The 22,516-nt window shown below is 43.7% G+C and overlaps 1 protein-coding gene across 2 annotated transcripts in view; it reads left to right on the forward strand.

Annotated features, from left to right (window-relative positions):
• Window positions 1-22,516, forward strand: part of LOC117360447 (glycine receptor subunit alpha-4) — a 143,611-nt gene that overhangs the window by 12,970 nt on the left and 108,125 nt on the right. Inside the window, exon 1 of one of the 2 annotated variants that reach the window (XM_033944202.1) lies at window positions 20,947-20,993. The exons of the other annotated variant lie outside the window; for it this stretch is intronic. The gene's annotated coding sequence lies outside the window, so the exon portion shown is untranslated. Of the gene's footprint in view, window positions 1-20,946; window positions 20,994-22,516 lie in introns of those variants that run through there. 2 annotated transcript variants of the gene reach the window in all.

Genomic DNA, 22,516 nt, shown 5'->3' on the forward strand with positions numbered 1-22,516 from the left:
TTGTATTTCTTCCTTGTCTTCCCTACTGTGTCATCATGTATTGCGTTAATTAGGTTTTTTTTTTATTATTTTTTGAAAACATCCCTTTATTAATTTTGTATGTCTACTTCATGTATATTTTAAATATGTATTTTGCTGATTTGTACATCGCTTAGAATTTGGAATAGGCGATTAATCAAATAATAAATAAACTTGAAACTTGAAACTTGATAGTCATGATAATGCCAGCCACATGGAGATATTAATAGGAATCCATGCCTAGAGGAGAACATAATATTAAATTATTTCTCGTCAGTATAGATATCTATGACAATCTCATTTCAGAATGTTTAATGATAATCCTTCCCCAAGTCTTTACTATTTTTATCTCAATCCTGTCAGGGCATTTCAGTCAATTTCAGTCAGGGCATCTTCCCTAATAACTCCACCTCATAGAAGAGACACATGCATAGAGGCAGCCACAACACCAAGTCACCAAGCCAACACTCATTTGTACTAAAATTTCATAGATTGCTCCAGACGCAGTCAGTAGAATTGTTTTCAGAAGGGAGAGAAAAGGACAAGTGCCCCATCTTATAGGGGGCAGCGGCGACAAAAGGACCAAGGCCATTGCCTGGGGGGGAAGGGAAATGGAGGTAGTGAGGGGGAGGGGAAATCGGGGTAGAGAAAAATAGGGCCAGGAGGGGGGCCAATCAGGGTCAGGAATGTAGGCACAGGGGGCGGGGTGAGCAAGGGTAGGCGTCCTGAACTGTAGCGGAAACTGCAATTCGGCCTTCGCCATAGGAGCGTTGCAGCATTCCCTCCTTCCCGCTCCAAAGGAAGCCAGTCGCAGCTGTAGAGGCTTGCCTGCCGGCTGGACGTGCAAAACCCATGCCATCTCGCCGTAAGAACAGGTTTGGTGGAGTGGAGGTTTGGGGGTTGTTAGCGCCGGGGGGGTGCGTCTTCGGGCAGGAGGGATTGGGCACCCTCCTGCCAGCGATCGATATTGTCGGGGGGGGTGAGATTGGTATTGTCGGGGGGGGGCGGTCGGTAGTGTCGGGGGGGGCGGTCGGTAGTGTTGGGGGGGGGCGTCTTCGGGCAGGAGGGTTTGGGCACCCTCCTGCCAGCGATCGGTCAGGGGGCCATGGCCCGCTATACTTATAGCGGCAGAGAGATCCCTTGCCGTGATAAGTGTAGTGGGCCGTGTCTAATCTAACCCGATTCTCTAACCCGCGTCTGTAACATGGACGCCGGTTTACAGAATCGGGGTTTAGTTTAGGCCGATTCTGAATAGGACGCCTCTCCCTGGCGTCCTATACAGAATCAGGGCCTAGGTGTCTTGCGGGCCTTGCCTTCAATATAGGCGGCCTGCCTGGGGAGCATTTTTTTTTTTAAAACATGCATCCCGATTGGCTGATTAGACAGCTGTAGGACGCCTACAGCTGCCTAAAATCGGGACGCACTTTTGGAGAATCAGGGCCAAAATGTTCAGGCGAATGAATATGATGATATACATTGGTATCTAAATTGTGCATGGTGAAAGTTTTGGTATGTTGGTATTTGCTGTTTGTAGATGATGTTGTAGTAGGACATTTACGGCTGCGGCCATTAATAAATCCACATATTATCGAAGAACAGAGTGTCTATGTCGTACTTGCAAGGTAGTGAAAGTGGGTGGGAGGCAACAAGTGCCAAGTGCCAATTTTGTGAAAATTGATGTCATCATGTTCGCAACCCTGCACAAGCACTAATAGTACTCAATCTCCATATGTAATCTTCAAAAATTATTACTTATTCTTGCAAAAGTGGGTGCATTATTTTTTGTGTATGTTTCTCCAAAAAGAACGCATCTTTTTTAGCATTTTTATTAAAAATCAAATATTTTTACAAAGAAACAGAAATATTGTCAACAGTGGTGTACGTAGGATATGTGGCACCCGGGGCCCATCATTTTTTGACACCCCCCCATCTATATGAAAAATATGATTTTTAGTAACAATCCACATATCGCACTACAAGAGTGTACCTAGGAAAAGGCAGCATCTTAAACACTGCAGTGAGCACTAGAACACCAACACATACATTGTAAAACTAAACAAACCAGATCCCGCACAGTCAATTGATCCTGTAGTCAATGCCAACTGAAAACTATGTTCTTTTCATACACACAGAACAGAGATACACCCTCGCCCAATATGGAATAATCACAAACTAAAAATAGAAATATGTAGACAAAAGTTAAACTGAACCGCCAAGAAACCAGACCCTGGATACAATGTAACACCACAAAACAGTAACACATGTCCTCTAATACAGTGCAAAATATAAAGATAGTAGATGTAAATTTGAAAAAACTGATACATAACAATTACCACTTTACAAATTAACAAATAAAAATAAAACAAATAATGAGAAATAAAAAAATACCATTTTATTGGACTAATCCCCGTAAGCTCGGTCCCCATCCCCGCAAACCACCTGATTCCATCCACACAAGCCTTGAATTGTTTATATTAAAGTATAAAAAGAAATAATATTCTGTACAATTGTCAATTTATAAATCAGCGTCTTCTCCCCACTCTCTCTTCCCCATTTCCCTTCAGCGTCCTCAGCCCACTCTCTCTCCACTTTCATTCAGTGCATGCACATAAAACCAAGCAAGTAATTTATATCATTTTCATTCTATTTATTCATAGAAATTAAAGTCTAAATAATGCCAGTCACATAACAAAACATGATTTTACAAAAATAATTCCCTGCACAGTCAAGCCTGCAAGGATTACTAGATGTCTTTCAGCAGCTCCCCTCCCTCCCTCCCCCTTACCTTTGTGGCCAAGTCAAAATGATCTACCAACAATAACATTTTAAAAACACTAAGCATGCTGTACGCAGAGAAAATGTTAATTATCATTTATATTCCACGGGTTTTCAAAGAGGTCAAGGCAGATGACTTTATGCAATGTCACCTCAGTAACAACTATACAAAAATAGACAAATATTCCCCCTCCCTTTTTACTAAAACGCGATAGCGGGTTTTAGCGCAGGGAGCTGCGCTGAATGCCCCACGCTGCTCTCAATGCTCATAGGCTCCCTGCGCTAAAAAACGCTATTGCGGTTTAGTAAAAGGGGGCCATAGTGCAAAATATAGACAGTATATATAAATTCTCAAAGCAGACACATTTTGATCACTAAATTGAAAATAAAATCATTTTTCCTACCTTTGATAATTTCATCAGTCTCTGGTTGCACTTTATTCTTCTGACTGTGCATCCAATATTTCTTCCCTTCTTTCAGCCTCCTGTATGCTTCCTCTCCTTCAGACCTCATTCCCCCCCCAAACTTTTTCTTTGTTTCACCCTGCCCCTTCTTTCTTTTTCTCTCTCTCCATACCCCCTTTCTTTCTGTATGTCTGTTTTTCTCTCTCTCTCACCCTGCCCCCTTCTTTCTTTCTTTCTCTCTCCATACCCTCTTTCGTTCTGTATGTCTGTCTTTCTCTCTCTCTCCGTGCCCCATTTTCCTTTGTTTCACCCTGCCCCCTTTCTTTCTTTCTGACTCCCTGTCCCCCCCCTTTCTTTCTTTCTCCCGGCCCTCCCCTATGCCACCACCATTGGAAAAATGCTGCCACCGCCACTGGGGAATAGGCTGCCACTGCCGCCATCGGGAACAGGCCGGCGCCTAGTTCGCCCTGCTTCTCTTCCCCGTGGGGCCGACCAACTCTCGCCATCCGACGTCAATTCTAACGTCGGAGAGGACGTTCTAGGCCAGCCAGACAGGGAAAAGCAGGGAGAACTCAGCGCCGGCCTGTTCCCGATGGCGGCGGTGGCACTCAAGTGGCTAAAGAGCCGCAGTTTGCCGGCGTAGGGAGAACACTGGAGGGTGGCCAGCTGTGCACCCCCTTGGGACGTAAACCCGTGGCGGACTGCCCCCTGCCCCCCCATCCCCACGACCCCCCCCCACCTTGGTATGCCACTATCTGTACCTCCCTCCCTCCCTATGACCAAAAATTCTCCTTTCTTCTATTCCCCGTGTACACAACCATTTCTTTCCCTCCCTTCCTCCCTCCCAAGTCCATGCCTTCTGTGTCCAAAAACACATTCCCTCCCCCACCTCAGCATCTCTTTCCCTCCCTTCCTCTCTCCCAAGTCCATGCCTTCTGTGTCCAAAAACCCATTCCATTCCCTACCTCAGCATTTTTCCCTCCCTTCCTCTCTCCCAAGTCCATGCCTTCTGTGTCGAAAAACCCATTCCCTCCCACACCTCAGCATCTCTTTCCCTCCCTTCCTCTCTCCCAAGTCCATGCCTTCTATGTCCAAAAACCCATTCCCTCCCCCACCTCAGTATCTCTTTCCCTCCCTTCTTCTCTCCCAAGTCCATGCCTTCTGTGTCCAAAAACCCATTCCATCCCCCACCTCAGCATCTCTTTCCCTCCCTTCCTCTCTCCCAAGTTCATGCCTTGTGTCCAAAATGCACTCCCTCCCCCCTTTTGTGTTCCGCGTTTGCCTCCCAGCCCATCTTTGCAACTTTCTCAGCAAAACGGAGATCGAGCCGCGAGGCTTGTCTTCTGTTTCCTGCATGCCCTGCCGCGCACAAATAGCCGACCGGAAGTATTCTCCAACGTCAGCGCTGACGTTGGAGGGCAGGCTGATATCGGGGAAGACTTCCGATCGGCTATATGTGAGCGGCAGGGCAGGTAGGAACAGAAGACGAGCCTCGCTGCTCGAGATGTATTTAACTCCGCGGGTCCCCCATCCAGCTCTCTCCTGTGCACCTTCTTGGGGCGTGCACCTGGGGCGGACCGTCCCCCCCCCACCCCCACTATGTACGCCACTGATTGTCAAGGCCCCCATTCAGTCGTGTCGATCAAAAAGGAAAAACAAAACAAAAAATTCACCAGATAATGATACCTTCCCCCCTTTTATGAAGCCGAATTAGGGTTTTTTAATCACCAGCTGCTGTGATAAAAGTTCTGAGGCTCATAGAATTCCTATGAATGTCTGAATTTTTACCGCCATAGCCTGTGATTAAAAAATAAGCCTTAATACAACTTCATAAAAGGGGGGGAATAGATTGAGGTCATAGCCCACAATATGAGAGGATCCAAGTATCACAATTCAGAGGAAGTTGAGAAATAAGGAAAAATTTAACGAAAAGGAGTCATCCAAGGTACTAACGTCCCTCACAACTCAAACTTGGTTGGCTCCCAGGGCACCCTGAGAATTTAGAAAACTACATAAAATGTATTAGATCAAAGACATGGTAAGTTCGCTCTCTTAAACATACCACACATTTACAAGGAAAACAAAGAAGGGGAAAAAACATCCACCGCTAAAACTTCAGAATGCATTCCCAAAAATTTTTTGCCTTTTCAAAAAAGAGACATCTGGAAAGATTTGAATCATCTCCTCCCCCCCCCCCCAAAAAAAAAAAAAAATTAATTGAAGTAATTCTGAAATACATTCATAACAAAGCCTCCCTATCTCAGAGAAATACTAAGGGCTCCTTTTACTAAGGTGTACTAGCGTTTTTAGCCTACGCTAAATGAAAAATACTAACGCAAGCTCTATGGAGGCATTAGCATCTATCATGCGCGGCATTGTAGCACGCGCTAAAACCGCTAGCATACCTTAGTAAAAGGAGCCCTAAGAGTCTCTTCCACTCAGCAGAACAGTATTGCCATCTTTACATAGGCGGGCATATCTGCTGTTCTCAGGGCAGGGAACAGCCCCATCCTAGAAGATGAGGTATCACTTAGGGCTCCTTTTACTAAGGTGCGCTAGTGCTTTTAGCGTGCGCTGCCAATTAGCGCGCACTGCCCCCTCCCCCCCGCGCAAAGCGTGAAAACTAACACCAGCTCAATGGTGGTGTTAAGTGTCTAGCGTGCACTAAAACTGCTAGTGCAGCTTAACAAAAGGAGCCCTGAAACCATAAGACCCCCTTGACCCTTCTGGATCCATGAAGCTGCAGAGTTTTGAGTTTTCCATGTTCTAAATTGTCTTCTTGGGGATATGTTCTACAGACTTTAAAAATAAATATTTTAGTATCCTGATACTTGCCTACCTCCACTTCAAAAGCTATATTATATTCCATTGCCTTGCAAAATGAAGCAAGAAGCATATGTGCAAGGCCCATTAGATGCCTCTACAGACAGCTTGGATGTCTCTTCCCTTCTGGATAGAAAAAAGGAATTGATTACTTTTAGAGCTACATTGCTTATTTCATTTGTATTTCTCAAGAACATACCTATTGTTGAGGGTCAGTCCATCTGTTTGTTTACCTGTGTTGTGTGAAACATTGGCCATAAGAACATAAGAGTTGTCATACTGGGACAAAAAGTTCATCAAGCCCAATATCCTGTTTCAAACAGAGGCTAAGCCAAGTCACAAGAACCTGGCAAGATCCCAGAAGTGTAAGATAAATTTTATGTTGCTTATCCTAGAAATGTGCAGTAGATTTTCCCAAGTCCATCTTAATTATGGCTTATGAACTTTTCTTTTAGGAAAGTGTCTAAACCTTTTTAAACATTGCTAAGCTAACTGCTTTTACCACATTTTCTGGCTACGAATTCCAAAGTTTAATTGCATATTGAGGAAAGAAATATTTTCTCCAATTTTGATTTAAACTTACTACTTAGTAGATTCATTGCATGCTCTCTAGCCCTAGTATCTTTGGAAAAAGTAAACAAGCAATTGACATTTACCTGTTCAACTCCACTCAGTATTTTATCTCCCCTAAGCCATCTCTTCTCCAAGCTGAAAGGATATAACTGCTTTAGCCTTTCCTAAGGGAAGTTATCCCATCCCCTTTATCAGGACAAGAGCTCAACATTAATGTGTACACAGAGACCCAACTATCAGCTTCCTTCTGTAGCCACATAGTGGAATCAGTAAGGGTCCTCAGTCCCTGCTGCCAGAAGAAATGCCATTTTTCGCAGTATGTCCTGGGCAGACTGAGGCAGCCACCAGAGCCCAAACTTGCTGCTGAAATGGAAAGGGTGTGCATTGAGAGATGAGACAGGCAAGGGAACTTAGGCCAGGTCTGCCAAAACTGAAAACACATTTATTTATTCAATTTTCTATACCGTTCTCCCAGGAGAGCTCAGAACAGTTTACATGAGATTCTTCTGTCCTGGTGGATTCACAATCTATCTAATGCAGGGAAGTAAACAGCAAGAGAGGTGGGGAACTGGGGATCTGCGTGCCAAAGGAAAAGATTTTAAAAAATTGGCCAAAGTGGCAGGGGGAAGTAGGGTAGTGGGCCTGCCAAAAAAAACCTCCAAGGATGAATGAGGCAGGGTTATGAAAGAATTTCAGAAAGCTATGGAAGGGGAAAGTCTGAGGAAGAGATGGAAGGGAAGAGAGAGCCTCACACCATTTTCAGTCCTGTAGACATTGTTGAGCGGTATGCTGAATATTTGCACAGTTATGGAAGTTGGCATTTGAAAACTGTTGACATATTTATGGAGGGTCTCCTGAAGCAGCTTTTGTGAACCATGGTCCATGTCATGGACCTGGGCTGATAATGCTATTGGGACCTTTTGCCACCAAACCTCAAAACAAACGTCAAGATCAATATTGTGCATATATTTACAGTTTGACTATAGTCTTTGATTAGATGACGCTGTGTTTGGTCTTTTGTTTATGCATTGCTTGGGTTTTTGAATTTACTATAAGATGTGATGTTTGGCTCAAGGTTGTTTACATCTTAGTTTATGAGCACTTAAACAATTATTTTCTAGAATTTAGTGTGGGAGTTTTTATTTTGATTTATACCATCTGCAAATGAACAAAACATTCCACTGATTCACACTCGATCTGCTCACACCACATGCTCACTCTCTTCCCAGCCATATACGAGGGTCATTTCATAAATAATGCACAGCTTGGCAACATTGGGGAGTGGCTGATGCAATTGCAGTAAACCTTGTTTCATTTTCACTTGAGTGCTTGAAGCAGCAAGACGTGTGCTTAGGAGCTCTGCAGTGTACATAGTGTAGCTGTGACAAGTGTGGGAAACGGAGTCTGCAGGAGTCTCAGGTACTGTGTCTGTTGACGATTAGAGGTCGTACATTAAGACTGAAACTTTACATGGCAAAAACCCAACAAAAATCCGCAGTGTGTTACGTGAAATTTGTGGTGAATTAACAGTGGGCCGTAGTACAGTTTGTCGGTGGGCAACTCATTTTTGGAGTGGTCGTGTGAGCATAGATGATGATGCAAGACCAGGAAGGCCGAAATCAACAACCGATGAACAATGTGTGAAACTTGTGGCTGATGCTCTTGAACAAGATCGCCGTGCGACATGCCAGGAACTTTCTGAAACCACAGGGATTCCACCAACATCAGTAAACCGAATTCTGACAAATGATTTAAAAAAGAGAAAATTTTCTGCATGATGGATCCCCCACTTCTTGACTGCTAAACAGCAGCAGAGATGCCTGGACAATGCAACCGTGCTGAAACAAAGATTTGACGTTGAAGGTCAGGCATTCTTGAATTGCATTGTTGCTATTGATGAAATGTGGGTCAGAGACTTTGAGCTGGAACTGAAATCACAGTCTAACAAGTGGAGACCTCCATCTATCCCCACAACCCAAAAAATTTGATGAGCTCAATCAAAAGTCAAACAAATTATGATTTTTGCTTATGATCATGAAGGCATCATCATCACAGAAAAAAGTTCCATGTGGAAGTGTCACAGCAGTGTATTAATTTTCGGCAAAAAATGCGCAGAAAAATGCACAGAACCTGACCTCAGTTGCTTTTGGCTGGGCCACTCATTCTTCATGACAACGCTCGTCCGCACATAGAGAATGTCGTCATTGAAAAACTATGCGAATACGGCTGGCGAGGTGTTACCTCATGCTCCCTACAGGCCAGACATGAGTCCAGACTTTGACCTTTTTCCAAAGTTGAAACAACCTATGCGTGAACAAGGTTTTGCATCTCTGGAAGAGCTTTCTTCAGATAAGTGGTCTACTGTTAAACAGCTTTTGTAGAGCCATAACATTTGCCACTCCAGTAGAAGCAAGAATCATTGCTCCATGCAATGTGTTATGATTAAAATTCAAGCACTATTCTAGCAACGTTGTACCGCTGCTGTGGCACCTTGCTGAAGAGCTTATGAGCACATTTAAATATTTAAAAGCCTTTAAATGTTATGATGATATTATTTGAGAAACTTGCCCAGTATTGATGAGCAGGGGGGAGGGGGGTGTCTTTTGTGTTTTGTTCTATACATCCGTCTTTAGCATTAACTTTTAACATTCAACTTTCTTCCATTTTTTCTGCTTTCTTCTCAAAATCTACTTTTCCATGTGCACCATCTCCTCCCTCTGTCTCCCCCTCCATCCCAATGCAACATCTCATCCTTCTCCCATGGTCAGACATCTCTGTCTTCCCCCTTCCCCCCTCATATCTGGCATCTTTCTCATCTCCTTCCCATAGCCTGGAATCTCTCTCCTCTCCCATGGGCTGGCATCTCTCTCTCCTTCCCTCCTTCTTCCAGAGGTCTGACATCTCTCTCTCTCTCCCTTCCTTCCCTTCCATTCTGTGGTCTGGCATCTCTCTCTCTCTCTCTCTCTCTCTCTCTCTCTCTCTCCTTCCCATTCCAGTGGTCTGACATCTCTCCCTTTTTGGGTCATCTCTCCTCCCTCTCAGTGTAACATTTCTCCCTCCCTCCTCTCCACCACTATCATGTCCAACAATTCTCCCTCTTTCTTCCTTTCCCCATATACATCATTTCTCTTTCCCTCTTACACCAGACATCTATGTCAAACAATTCTTTTCCTTTTCCCTCCCCCACCAGCAACATTTATTTCTCTCCCTTCCCACTACTCTACCTGTGCAGCATTTTTCTTTTCCTCCTTTCCTAACTGCCCCCCCTAGCCCAGGCATTTGTCCTTCTCAACTCTCTCCCAGTACATGCAGTATCTGTCTTTCCCAACCCCCCTGAGCATATGTCCTCCCTGCCTTCCCAACTTGTTACTCCCTGAACCCATCATCTCCCTGCCAGGCTCTGCACCCAGTCCCCCTCCCTCCCCTGTCAGACACTGCACCCATCCCTCTTCTCTCCAGTGGTGCATCAAGAGGTGTGGGGGGGCAGTCTTCCCCGGGTGCAAGCCCTGAGGGGGTGTTCCCAGCCTTGAAGCCATTGGGGTCTGGTTCTCCCCCCCCCCGATGTCTGGTTCTCCCCCCTGGCATCTGGCGTCAGATTCCCCCCGCCCCCCTCCCCCGCATGTCAGAGGAGGGGCGGGAATGCGGCAGAGGAAGCAGCGCCGAAGCAGCGCAGGGATCACTGGCATCGCGATCTTGCTGTGGGCTGCTTCTCTACCGTAGGTGGTGCGGGGAGGCCAGGGGGATGAGCGGTCCTTCGGGATGGGCAGGGCATCAGGTCTTCAGGGGGGACAGGCAGGCAGGTCTTCAAGGGAGGGACAGGCCTTCAAGGGGGGGGGACAGGTAGGCAGGCCTTCAAGGGGGAACAGGCCTTCAAGGGGGGGGGACAGGCAGGCCTGCAAGGGGGGACAGCCTTCAAGGGGGGGACAGGCCTTCAGGGGTGGGATGCAGACCTTTAAAGGGGGACAGGCCTTCAGGGGAGGAGGGCCCTGGTGTAGAAGTACACGGAGGGAAGGGGGGGGGTTCAAAGAGACACGCATATGCCGGAATTTGGGTGGGAAGAAATAATGGGTCTGAAAATAGAGGAGAGGGAGAGAGATGATGGACCATGGGTTTTAGGGAGGGAAGGAACAGAAAGAGAGAGAAGTTGGACACAAGGGATGGTGTGGAGGGGTGGATAGAGATACTGGATAGGAGGGTAGTTGGGAAAAGAAAGGGAGAGATGGTGGACCCTGGGGTGGTGGGGAAGGAGGGAGAGATGCTGGATGAAAGGGTAGTTAAGAAAAGATGGATCTATGGAGGGAGACGAAAAAAGGAAAGAAGCCAGACCTCCTGGGGAGGGAAGGGAAATGGAAGGGGAGGACAGAGATGGCAGATGGATGGTTAGCATGCAGCAAGAAGAAAGAAGGAGACCCTTGCAAGCAAGTTATCAGAAGACAACCAGAGCCTTGGACCAACAAGATCTGAAAAATAACCAGACAACAAAAGGTAGAAAAACTAATTTTATTTTCTGTTTTGTGGTTACAATATGTCAGATTTGAAATGTGTATCCTGTCAGAGCTGGTGTTAGACCGCAAACGTGAGCTAGGATTTAACAGAGAGAGGAAAAGTCCTTTTTGTTCTTTATTTTATTTATACCACAGCGCCAGTGTGGTTAGGAGAAGCCAAATGGGGATGAAAAAGCTATTAAATAAACCCACCAGGATGTTTGAAAAAAATAAACCACCCAATTGGGCAGGAAAATCGAATCGAAAAATCAATTCAATAGGCTGAATCGACTCAAAATTTTTTTTCCTGAATCGGGCAGCACTAGTTTGTGCTACTGTCTTAGACTTTAGGACCTGGGATTGGGGAGAGATGGCATCCTCAGTACTTTATAATGCAAGTGAAACTAGGATTTGGTCAGACTTTTGAAGGGTCTGCAGAAGAGAAATATTGTATAGGCCGGGGACATGAGACAGCAGGAAATGGGAACTTTTCTTCCTTCTATTTTTGTGAATGACAAGGCTGAGGATGTCAGAGAGTTCAGTTAAAATATGTGCTTTATAAGAAAATATAATAATGTGTTTTATAAAGTTTATAAGCATTGCTGGCCTACCGGTGAGGTATTCCTAGTGGTGGTGGTGGTGGCAGCATGTCAATGTGTTGAGAGGAAGAGGTGGTCTGGGAAATTCTGCTGAGCAAACTCCGGGCCCATTTCCACCCCCCAGTTAGTCCACTCCACTCAACTGGTTCACATACTGAGTGGGTCTTTGGGTGTTGTGCCTGGGTAGTTGTTTTGGGATCTCTTCCAGTGGTTTGTCAGTATCTCCTTGTGGTCCAAGAAAGGAAACTTTGTTAACTTTAGCATTGACCTTCAGAATATGTTTGTAACAGCGCTGCTTGTGTGGCATTAGGCTATGTAGTGATCGAAAGCAAAAACCAGACCTTTGCACATTTTTGCACTATATGGTGGGTGTATGAGGAGATTCACATTTCCTGTACAGCTAAGTCCTTATGAAGTTACCTTGTTCTTTCTGTATTTGACATCTAGCAAGGTCTCTGTTTGGATGGAAAGATCTAAGCTTAAAAATGAAATGGCCAGAAGTTATGGTAAAAGCAGATAGCGTTGCTGGTTTTAAGAAAGGTTTGGACAAATTCCTGGAGGAAAAGTCCATAGTCTGTTATTAAGACATGGGGGAAGTGTCTGCTTGCTGTGGATCGGTAGCATGGAATGTTGACCAGGTACTAGTGACCTGGATTAGTTACCATGAGAATGGGCTACTGGGCATGATGGACCATTGGTCTGACCCAGTTAGGCTATTCTTATGTTATGTTCTCATCTGTAGGAGCCTTTGTTTTCACTTCTTATTTTAATGTATTTTTTTTCTGGGAACTTATCAGTGTTTTTTTATAATGGGAACAAAAATGGAAGAGAATTAATGTATGTGGAATGGGGGAGTAACTAATTTATTCAGCTAAATAATTCAATCCACCTCAACCAAACTTAGGAGAACTCACGCACCATTCACACACCATCCAACCAAAAACATCAAAAGAAAAAAACTGTTCGACAACCTCATAGCCATTCAACTGCAACACTCGACCCCCAACTCTACAACCTATTGACCACAGACTACAAAACCTTCAAAAAAGAAGTAAAAACCCTTCTATTCAAAAAACACATAAAACCGAACTAAAACAATCAGAACTGTCCCAAGCATCACCTGCAACTACTCCATATGTACTTCTGATGTCATGACAATTCAGAAATAATTTATGTTATGTTATGTTTAGAATAATGGTTACATATATGAGGGTCAATAAAAGAAAATTTTCACTGCCTGTTTCTATTCTGACCATTTATTCCGTTTCATGGTTATTACAAAAAATATTTTTTACATGGGGGGGTGTCAAAAAATGATGGGCCCTGGGTGCCACATACCCTAGGTACGCCACTGCTTCTCTCCCTCCCCTGTCAGGCTTTTCACCAACCCCCTTTCTTCCTTCCTTCCCTCCCTTCCCTGTCAAACTCTGCACCCAGCTCCCTTCCCTCCCAACCCCTATCAGCTCTTCACCCAGCCCCCTTCCTTCCCTCCCAACCTCTGTCAGACTCTGCACCCAGCCCCCCGCCCTCCCAGGCTTTGCAATGCATCCTGCCCCATCCTACTACCTCCTCCCAGTTGGTGGCTAAGTAGGTTACGTCCCAGCTCTTCACAGGAGCCAGTCAAAGAAGCCACTTAGCACTGAGCAGGCAGTGCCAAAGCGTGCTCCTGCTGGTTGCCGCTTAGCGGCAGAAGAAATCAGCTGCCCCCGACCGGGTTAGCAGCAGGCAGGAGCATGGAAAGCTTGCTCCTCCTCTGGACCACCAGGGAAGAAATTTTTGGGGAGGCCCCGGCCTCTGTGACACCCCCCCCCCCATTCTGGCACCTATACCTGAGTCAGTATGTCAAGTTCCATCCCTGGCAGTATTCAAATCCAGGCTAAAAGCCCACTTTTTTGTGGTTGCTTTAACTCCTAACTCCTATTCACTTCTAAAGCACCCATAAGAACATATGAATAGCCTTACTGGATCAGACCAATGGATCATCAAGCCCAGTAGCCCATTCTCACGGTGGCCAATCCAGGTCACTACTACCTGGCCAAAACCAAAGAGTAGCAACATTCCATGCTACCGATTCAGGGCAAGCAGTGGCTTCCCCCATGTCTTTCTTAATAACAGACAATGGACTTTTCCTCCAGGAACTTGTCCAAACCTTTCATAGAACTAGCTACGCTATTCGCATTCCAGAGCTTAACTATTCTCTGAGTAAAAAAATTATTGCCTCCTATTGGTTTTAAAAGTTTTTCCCTGTAATTTCATCGAGTGTCCCCTAGTCTTCATAATTTTTGACGGAGTGAAAAATCAATCCACCCATGCCTGAGAAACTCCTTATTTGTCCTGTTTGTCTGATTAGATTGTAAGCTCAACTGAGCAGGGACTGTCTCTTGAATGTTTTAATGTACAGGGCTGTGTACAACTAGCAGTGCTTCAGAGATGATAAGTAGCAGCAGAAGAGAAAGCAAACAAGCACCGGATGACACTTTGAACATAATGAAAAGAAAGACTGATCGAGGACATTGTGAGAACCAAGGATTCATGGGACATCCCAACATTTCTCCTGCTTTGACAATTTGTCCAGGAACAGAGTGCTAATGCTTCACGCTTGCAGTGGTCTCTGAGAAGCAGCAACTGTTTCATTAGTGACAACATAATTAGTATTGCTAAATTCTCGGCACAGGGAGTGATAATACTCCATCCCTAGCACAGAGCAATGAAGAATGTTCCTTCCTCAGCACAGAGGAATTAATACTACTCTATCACAAGCACAGCTCTCCTAATTGTCACTTCCTGGCACCAAATAATTAATACTCACTCCCCAGCATAGAACTGGTAATAATACCCACACCTCAGTGTAGAGTAATTAATACTAACCCCCCCATCACAGAGCTCCTTCCACTTTCTCCAGAATAGTATTATTAATAACATTCTCTTCCCCACACAGGATATTAGTTATACTATACTAAGAGGGGAATGTTATTCACACTGTGCTGATGAAAGATTATTAGTATTTATTTATTTATTCAATTTTCTATACTGTTCTCCCAAGGGAGCCCAGAATGGTTTTACATGAATTTATTCAGATACTCGAGCATTTTCCCTGTCTGTCCTAATGGGCTCACAATTTATCTAATGCACCTGGGGCACTCGGGGGATTAAGTGACTTGCCCAGGGTTACAAGGAGCACTGTGGGTTTGAACCCACAACTGCAGAGTGCTGAGGCTGTAGGTTTAACCACTGTGCCACAGTGCAATTAATAATACTCCCTCCCCAGCAAAGAGTTACTAATATTCCCTCCCCACCATCTTTCAAAATAACTTATTTGGATAACACAGCTGCTCCCCAGATAAATACCTAGCTAGGTCCTAGGGGTGAATTTTCAAAAACACCATATAGATTATGCCCCAGAAAATTCTTACAGACCACACGGTACTATCCAGATAGTGCCAGGGTGGAGCAAGGGCAGAGGGTAGGTGTTCTGCTTATCTCTACTGATAGGTGACAATATTCAGGAGCTCTGTGGATAAAGTTAGGACAGCAACAAGGCTGTCCTAACTAAACTATAGTAACATAGTAGATGACAGCAAAAAAAAGACCTGAACGGTCCATCCCATCTGCCTAACAGACACACTCATCAGTTCATAATTAAATCAGCAATGAATGAGATATAAAATACTTGTTCATGGTCTTTGTTTGGCATTTGTAGAACATTGACCACAGAACATAAGATCATAAGAATAGCCTTATTGGGTCAGACCAATGGTCCATCAAGCCTAGTAGCCCATTTTCACGGTGGACAATCCAGGTCACTAGTACCTGGCCAAAACCCAAGGTGTAACAATATTCCATGCTACCAATACAGGGCAAGCAGTGACTTCCCTCATGTCTTTCTCAATAACAGACTATGGACTTTTCCTCCAGGAACTTGTCCAAACCTTGCCTAAAACCAGCTACGCTATCCAGCACTGTCCTTAGGTTCCAACTACTGGAGTTGCTGTTGAAGCCCACTCCAGCTCACTTCCCACCAATAGCCCCAATATTGCTAAATGCCCTTCTTCATTAAGAAGCTATTTAATATCATAACATTCAATAAAAAAATCACCAAAATATCAATTTTATTGAACTTATTCATTGGTCTTCATAAAAGCACATAAATACATACAACAAGTATAAAACCTTCCCAACAAGATTACCCCTACTGCTTACACCCCACAAATCACAAATAAATAATAGAGTCCACTCAAAAGTTTGTACTTCATAAAGTTTGACTTGATAAGCTTGATACCCTCCTGAGCAAAAGATCGCAATGCCTATCCTTGTTGGTTTCACTTGCACAGTTCTCTATGATTAATTCCATATTTCTCATAAGAAACTCAGTCCAGCCCGACACAGAGCTGTGTTTCACAATCTTGGGCCTTCAGGAGTTGTGACTCCGGAAGTCTCCCGCTATATTTCTAAACATTGCCAAATCCCTTCACATTTACACAATACATAATAATTATCCAAAACATCAAATATTATCATTTACCTGCTCTCACATCATATATTCACATATTGTTACCTCGATGAGGGTATTTTCTAATGAGAGATTCTCTGCTTTGATCCCGTGTCTTTTTGAATTCCATCACCATTTTTGTTCCTACCTCCTCCCACAGGAGGGTATTCAATGCATCGACCACTCTCTCTGTGAAATAGAATTTCCTCATATTCCGGACTTTATAGCTAGTGGCTGAAAATTGTCAGTCTAGACAGCTAATACCAGTCACCAATGAATGCATATATTCAGCTCTGCTGTCCACAGAGGCAATGGTTCTGAATATATGCAGACAGTATAAATATCATGATTACCATGGCAGTTAATATCGACCAAAAAACACCTTCCCTGTATAGTTGTAATCCCATATTCCCTCTATTCTAAGTCCCAGCACAGTGCCTGTCCCAACAGATCTTTACACTCAGAAGAATGCAAGTGGTTGTTCAGTTAGGTATTTTTATGTACAGTGCTTTTTTCTAGCAAAAAGAAGGTGCCAGTACTCTCATGCAGGGTCATCCTTAATGGATAGTGGGATCGCTGATGACTCGGCTCCACAAGAGCCAGAGCCCTTGCACTTGGCCGTTGAGTCTATGAACAGGCAACCTTACAGATATTATGCCCGTCCTTAGAACACACCTCTTGTTGGAAAAAGAGAACAAGCCGGACTGCTACAGATTCATCCACAGAGACAACATGCTCACAAAATAGCTCACGTTGATCACATACAGAATGCAGAATCTGAATAGATCCTCACCAAATGCACAATAAACAGCCACCAATTACAAATAGATACACACAGACCAAAACAGAACTGGAAACCCCAAGAAACTAGGCTCTTCCTGCCATACAGCATTACAGAAATAGAAACAGAAATGCATTTTTTTCCTCTTATGTAATGCAAAATACAAACTGCCCGATATTCAAAGAGAGGTTTCTGCCCTGTTAAATTGCTTGTGCCTATGTGCCGATATTTACATTGTTGGGCAAGCGATATATTACTAAGTAATATCTTATGGTTTGTTGTTTATTATACTGTAATTTAATATACTGGCTTTCCTGAAGAAATAACAAAGCGGTGAACAATAGACAATAAATCTAAATCTGAGAGGAGAGAATGTCAATTGTCAAATGAAAGGAAAAAATTGAAGGAAAAGGTAAGAAAAGTAATATTGTCAGTAATATATTACTGGCAACATATCACTGGTAATATGAGAGGGGGCTCCTGAAAAGTCTTCAGCCCAACCAAGAAGAGAATGATGTGGAGCCATGAAACATACAAGTTATTTAAGTTTCAAGTTTATTTAAAATTTGATTGATCACCTAATCATATATTCAAGGCGATGCACAATTCTAAAAACAGTTTGCGACAATGTACAGGGAAACAAAAATTAATATACCAAACACATGACTTACAGGACAAACAGAACCAATACGGAATGTAGGGATGAAAATACAATAATTGAAAGCAAATGAGACAATCAAGGAAAACTACGCTTTTCATTTCATTTGGACTGAGAACTTTTCAGCGGCCCCTCGTATATTACTTTTTAGAGTAACAAGTAACCACTGTTGATAAGCTACTTTCCAAAAGTAATATAAAATAGTCACTAGTTTCATTAGAAACAGGAATATGTTACAGTTACAAGTCTAGGCAGGTTACTGTGAAAAGTAATGTATTCCTTGTATAAGTTGAAATAAAAAGCACCCCATTTATTTAGGTATTAGAGAAAAAGGCAATAGTATATCATAAACACCAATATATAAGGAGTTATAATCCTTATATATGTAAGCCTAATTCCAAAAGTTTCTAAGGTCATACGATCCTCAGTGAGGCCACCTCCCCACTCAATATATGTTCACAGTAGACGGCTTTACACCTCCTCTCGCCACTGGATCCTTATATTTTAATTTCTTTTATGTTCTTTTATGCTTTTTATAAACTTTTATTCTTTTTTGCTTAAATACTTTATAAATATCAGCTAAAATAGGTTTACTTAGCTTTAATCAGCTCAATTTCTGGTCTCAGGTCACAGAACGGGGGATAACCGACATGTTTCACAACGGTTTTTTCAAGGCTATTACTCCCCATAATTTTCACTCCATTCCGAACAGACCAATTTCCTCTCCTTGTATAAGTAACATATTACGTCCAACTCTGGATATTTAACAGCACTTAACTGGACAGTGATGCTGAATATCACCCCAACTGCACCTGCACTGTCCAGTTAGTCTCAGGGTAGTACACGGGTAGCACCATGAGCATCGGAATAGGGGTACCCACAGGGGCCATGGCCCCCCCCCAAAAAAATTGGCAGTCGGAGGTCAGAAGAGATGGCTCTCCCGCCTCCCCCACCCACCTCCTCCCCAGCTGCTCTCATTTTAAATATACACGCAGCAGCAACAAGTGAACCTGCTGCTGTCAGCTTGCCTCAGATGTCTTCATTCTGCAGAGTCCAGTTGATGAAGAAAGAAGGCTTCCGGGGCAAGCCAATGACAGCAGGCTCACTCATTGCCAAAAAAGGCTGCATGAAGATTTGACAAGACAGCGGCTAGGGAGGAGGTAGGTGGAAGAGCCAGGAGCCAGTGAGAGAGGTCTAGGGCAGAGTTCTTGGTCTCCTTCCCCCCCCCCCCCCAAAAAAAAAAAAAAAAGTGTTCCACTGCCTATGGGCAGCACTTAGGTGCTGTAGGGAAGAGCTGGGACATAACCTACTTAGCAAAAATAGTCGGCCCAACTTAGCAACAATAGTCAGTCCATTAACCTTTAAATATGCAACTACTGTAAAAGGAGAGTAAAAAGGTTGCTGAGGAGCTCAAAATGCTGAGGAACTCTGAACGCCAGAGCTTGACTGCACAAGAGGGTTTTTTTTTAGAGGTTTTTGTCCTCAGTGTGTTGCAAAGTGTCCCCTGAAGAATGCGTCTTCTACACACCGAAACTGAGATCCTTGTTGGGACCACCATTTCTAATAAAGACTTAAAACCGCTAGTGCAGCTTAGTAAAAGGAGCCCTTCATCATTAGTTGAAAAGACGCGCCCCTTGCCTTTTTTTGTCTGACTGTCCTGGATACCCATGCCATAGCTAACTCCTTCAGCTGTTCAGCACTTAACGTCTGACCCTGGTGCCGGATATTGGGAATATTTGCAAGAAAATGAGCTAGAGACAGTGCTCATCCCACAGGAGCCAACTTTTCAAAATTATTCGGGGTGTCCAATATCCTCCCTCCCCCAGCCTTCACCAAAAAAGGAATAGTCTTACATTTTGTTGAAGTTGAAGGTGTGAACAACTCACCTTAAAATAGGACGATACCACAAAAATCCGTGAACTGAGAAGCAGTAAACTCTTACGCTAACGGCCACAGTATCCTGCAAAAACACACTTAGAACCTATAAATCAAACTTGCCATGCTATTACAGAACTGAAAGAGCTCAAACAGCAACCCTGTCTATGAAGAGGCAGCACTTCAATAATCACACTGAGATCTAGAACAGTGTTTTTCAACCTTTTTACACCTATGGACCGGCAGAAATAAAAGAATTATTCTGTGGACCGGCATCGGTCCGTGGACCGGCGGTTGAAGAACACTGGGCTAAGTCGTGGGCCAGACCCCGCCCATCTCTACCCAATCTCCACCCCAGACCCCGCCCCCATAATAGTACTAATTGCACCTTGCGCGTCCCGTGCCTCATCTGGAAGCCTTCCCTCTGACGCTGCAACGTCAGAGAGAAGGCTTCCGGTTCAGGCGCAGGTTGCCCGTAGGAGCCACTGCCCATGGCTTTGTGCACTGAATCAGTTAGGAAGAAGGAGCTGGTTCGAAGATAACACCGCATCGATCGCACCGTGGACCGGTGGTTGAAGAACACTGTTTTAGGCCTGATGCACATGCTGGCCCTATGCAGGAAATTTCTGTGGACCGGCACTGGTCCATGGACCGGTGGTTGAAGAACACTGATCTAGAATACCAATACACCATCACCTCCTATGGGGAAAACAGCATAAGCTACTCTGCTTCCAAAACAAATTCTCACCAAACACAGAATAAGTAAAAAATTTAAAATACAAATATGCAGACAAAACCTGAAGACAAACCTTTTATGCAGCAGAGCACTGGAAAAATAGAAAACAGAAATGCATTTCCTCTGTACAGTACTGTATAAAATATGAGAAGAGATGCACAGTCCCACAGGTTACAAATTCCAATTGCACTCCAGAAAAATAAAAAAGGTGTTGCATCTATTCATTGCTGATATTAATTATACTTTTTTTTTTTCAAATTCAATAAGACTATCAGTAGTGTACTTAGTATGTTTGACACCTGGGGCTGATCAATTTTAACACCCCCTCCTTTATATAATCCATCAGTCACACAATAAGGATGTAACTAGGAAAAGGCATGCTGATGGGGAGGGTATGTGACAGGATATATGCACCATCACGCACCACCAGGGAGACAACTGGGAGTCTTTACAAGAAGACAATTTGGGTTTGACAACGATTCTTAGCATGGGACTAATTTGCATATAAATTTGTATACCAAGAAAGGACTGGTTTTGGAGCATAAAGGACTCATGGGGAAAAGAGGAGAGAAAAGGGAAGTTGGGATCCCACCTGGTGGATGAAAGACAGGAGGGGAAAATACTTTTTATTATGATTTTTGGATTCTCCCTGACCATTTAAGGGGGCATCCACAAGGACTTCTGGACTCTTTCCTAAAGTGACTTGGTAATGACTGGTAGTGATCAGAGTGACCAGTGAATCCAAAAAGGGACCAGGGTGCTTGGCCTACACTTTCAGGTAGGTGGTGAATAACCAGACTGATCAAAGTGACAGAGTGACTAAAGTAACTGTGAGGACTCAGCCTACACTCTCAAGTAGGCAGCAAAGATCATCACAAGTGCCAATAATTAGCACCCAATTTCAGTGTTAATTGACTTTTTATTCAATTAAATTACATGCAGAAATTGGGCATGCATCCAAATTTCCGCACGTAATTTTGAGCACCATATAATAGAATTAGGCCATGTATGCAAATATATATATATATATATATATATATATATGCATTTGTACAGAATATGTTTCTGCACACTTGTCTGTTTCTATGCAGTCCCATGGAGTTAATGCTTCAGTTTGCCTGTGATTAGGAAGTGCTTTGTATTTATCCCTCCCTGTCCAAAGATATACCATCAGCAACAAAAGCTACTAAATGGCAAATGGTTACCATTTCAGGGCTGATTGATATAGAACTAAATCAAACAAGACACCACCATAAATAACCCCATCACTCCCCGCATTTATCAGATGCTAATCAGTTCAACCCCATTACTGCAACAGTCTCGGTAGTAAAATCTACTTTCTGATCACTGCAAGCCTCAAGGTTCCATCTCTTTTTGAACTTCAAAAAAGCAAAATGAGAGGGAGAAAAAGGAAGAACAAAAGGAAGGAGAAAAAAAATGGATATAGATTCACAGGCTTCCTCTTTTAGGGCCTACACCAGGGGTAGGGAACTCCGGTCCTCGAGAGCCGTATTTTAGACGGGTTTTCAGGATTTCCCCAATGAATATGCATTGAAAGCGGTGCGTGCAAATAGATCTCATGCATATTCATTGAGCAAATCCAGAAAACCCGACTGGAATACGGCTCTCGAGGACCGGAGTTCCCTATCTCTGGCCTAAATCAACCAAGCAACATTAAGTATCAGCACTGTTCCCTCGAAGGTAAGAGGTAGGAGTCCAACTGGTTTGTTGCTATTGGGGTTGGGGGGGGGTGCTTCACAATTGGGTTTTCAATTGTCCCCGTGGTAAAATCCGATCACTGCAGTTTTTAAGGATCCATTTATTTTTAACTCCAAAAAAGCAGAAAGAGAGGGAGAAAAGGAAGAACTAAAGGAATGGGAAAAGAATAGATATTCTGAACCACTACTATAGATTAACAGGCTTTCTCTTTTAGGGCCTAAACCAACCAACATATCAGTACTATTCCCTCTAAGGTAGGAGTCCAACTGTCTTGTTTCTGGTGTGTGTGTGTGTGGGGGGGGGCCTTCAATATTGGATTTTCAATTGTTAGGGACAGGTACATTCCTTGGAGTTTTGTAGAGTTTGCCTGCCCCTCACTATTGAAAATGTGATAGTGAAACAGCACCTTCCACTGGCTCAGATTAGAGGGGATGGTGGATATCAGTATCTGATACTTTGAGAAAACTATTTGGCATTAGGATACAGAGCCTGTCATCTCTGGACCATCTGTTCAAATTAAGAAGAACAAACATCACTGTCACCAGAAAGATGATTAGTGTTTACTGTGGAAAGAGTTAATGG

The sequence above is a fragment of the Geotrypetes seraphini genome, chromosome 5, assembly GCF_902459505.1.
Source record: "Geotrypetes seraphini chromosome 5, aGeoSer1.1, whole genome shotgun sequence".
NCBI classification, from domain to species: Eukaryota; Metazoa; Chordata; class Amphibia; order Gymnophiona; family Dermophiidae; genus Geotrypetes; species Geotrypetes seraphini.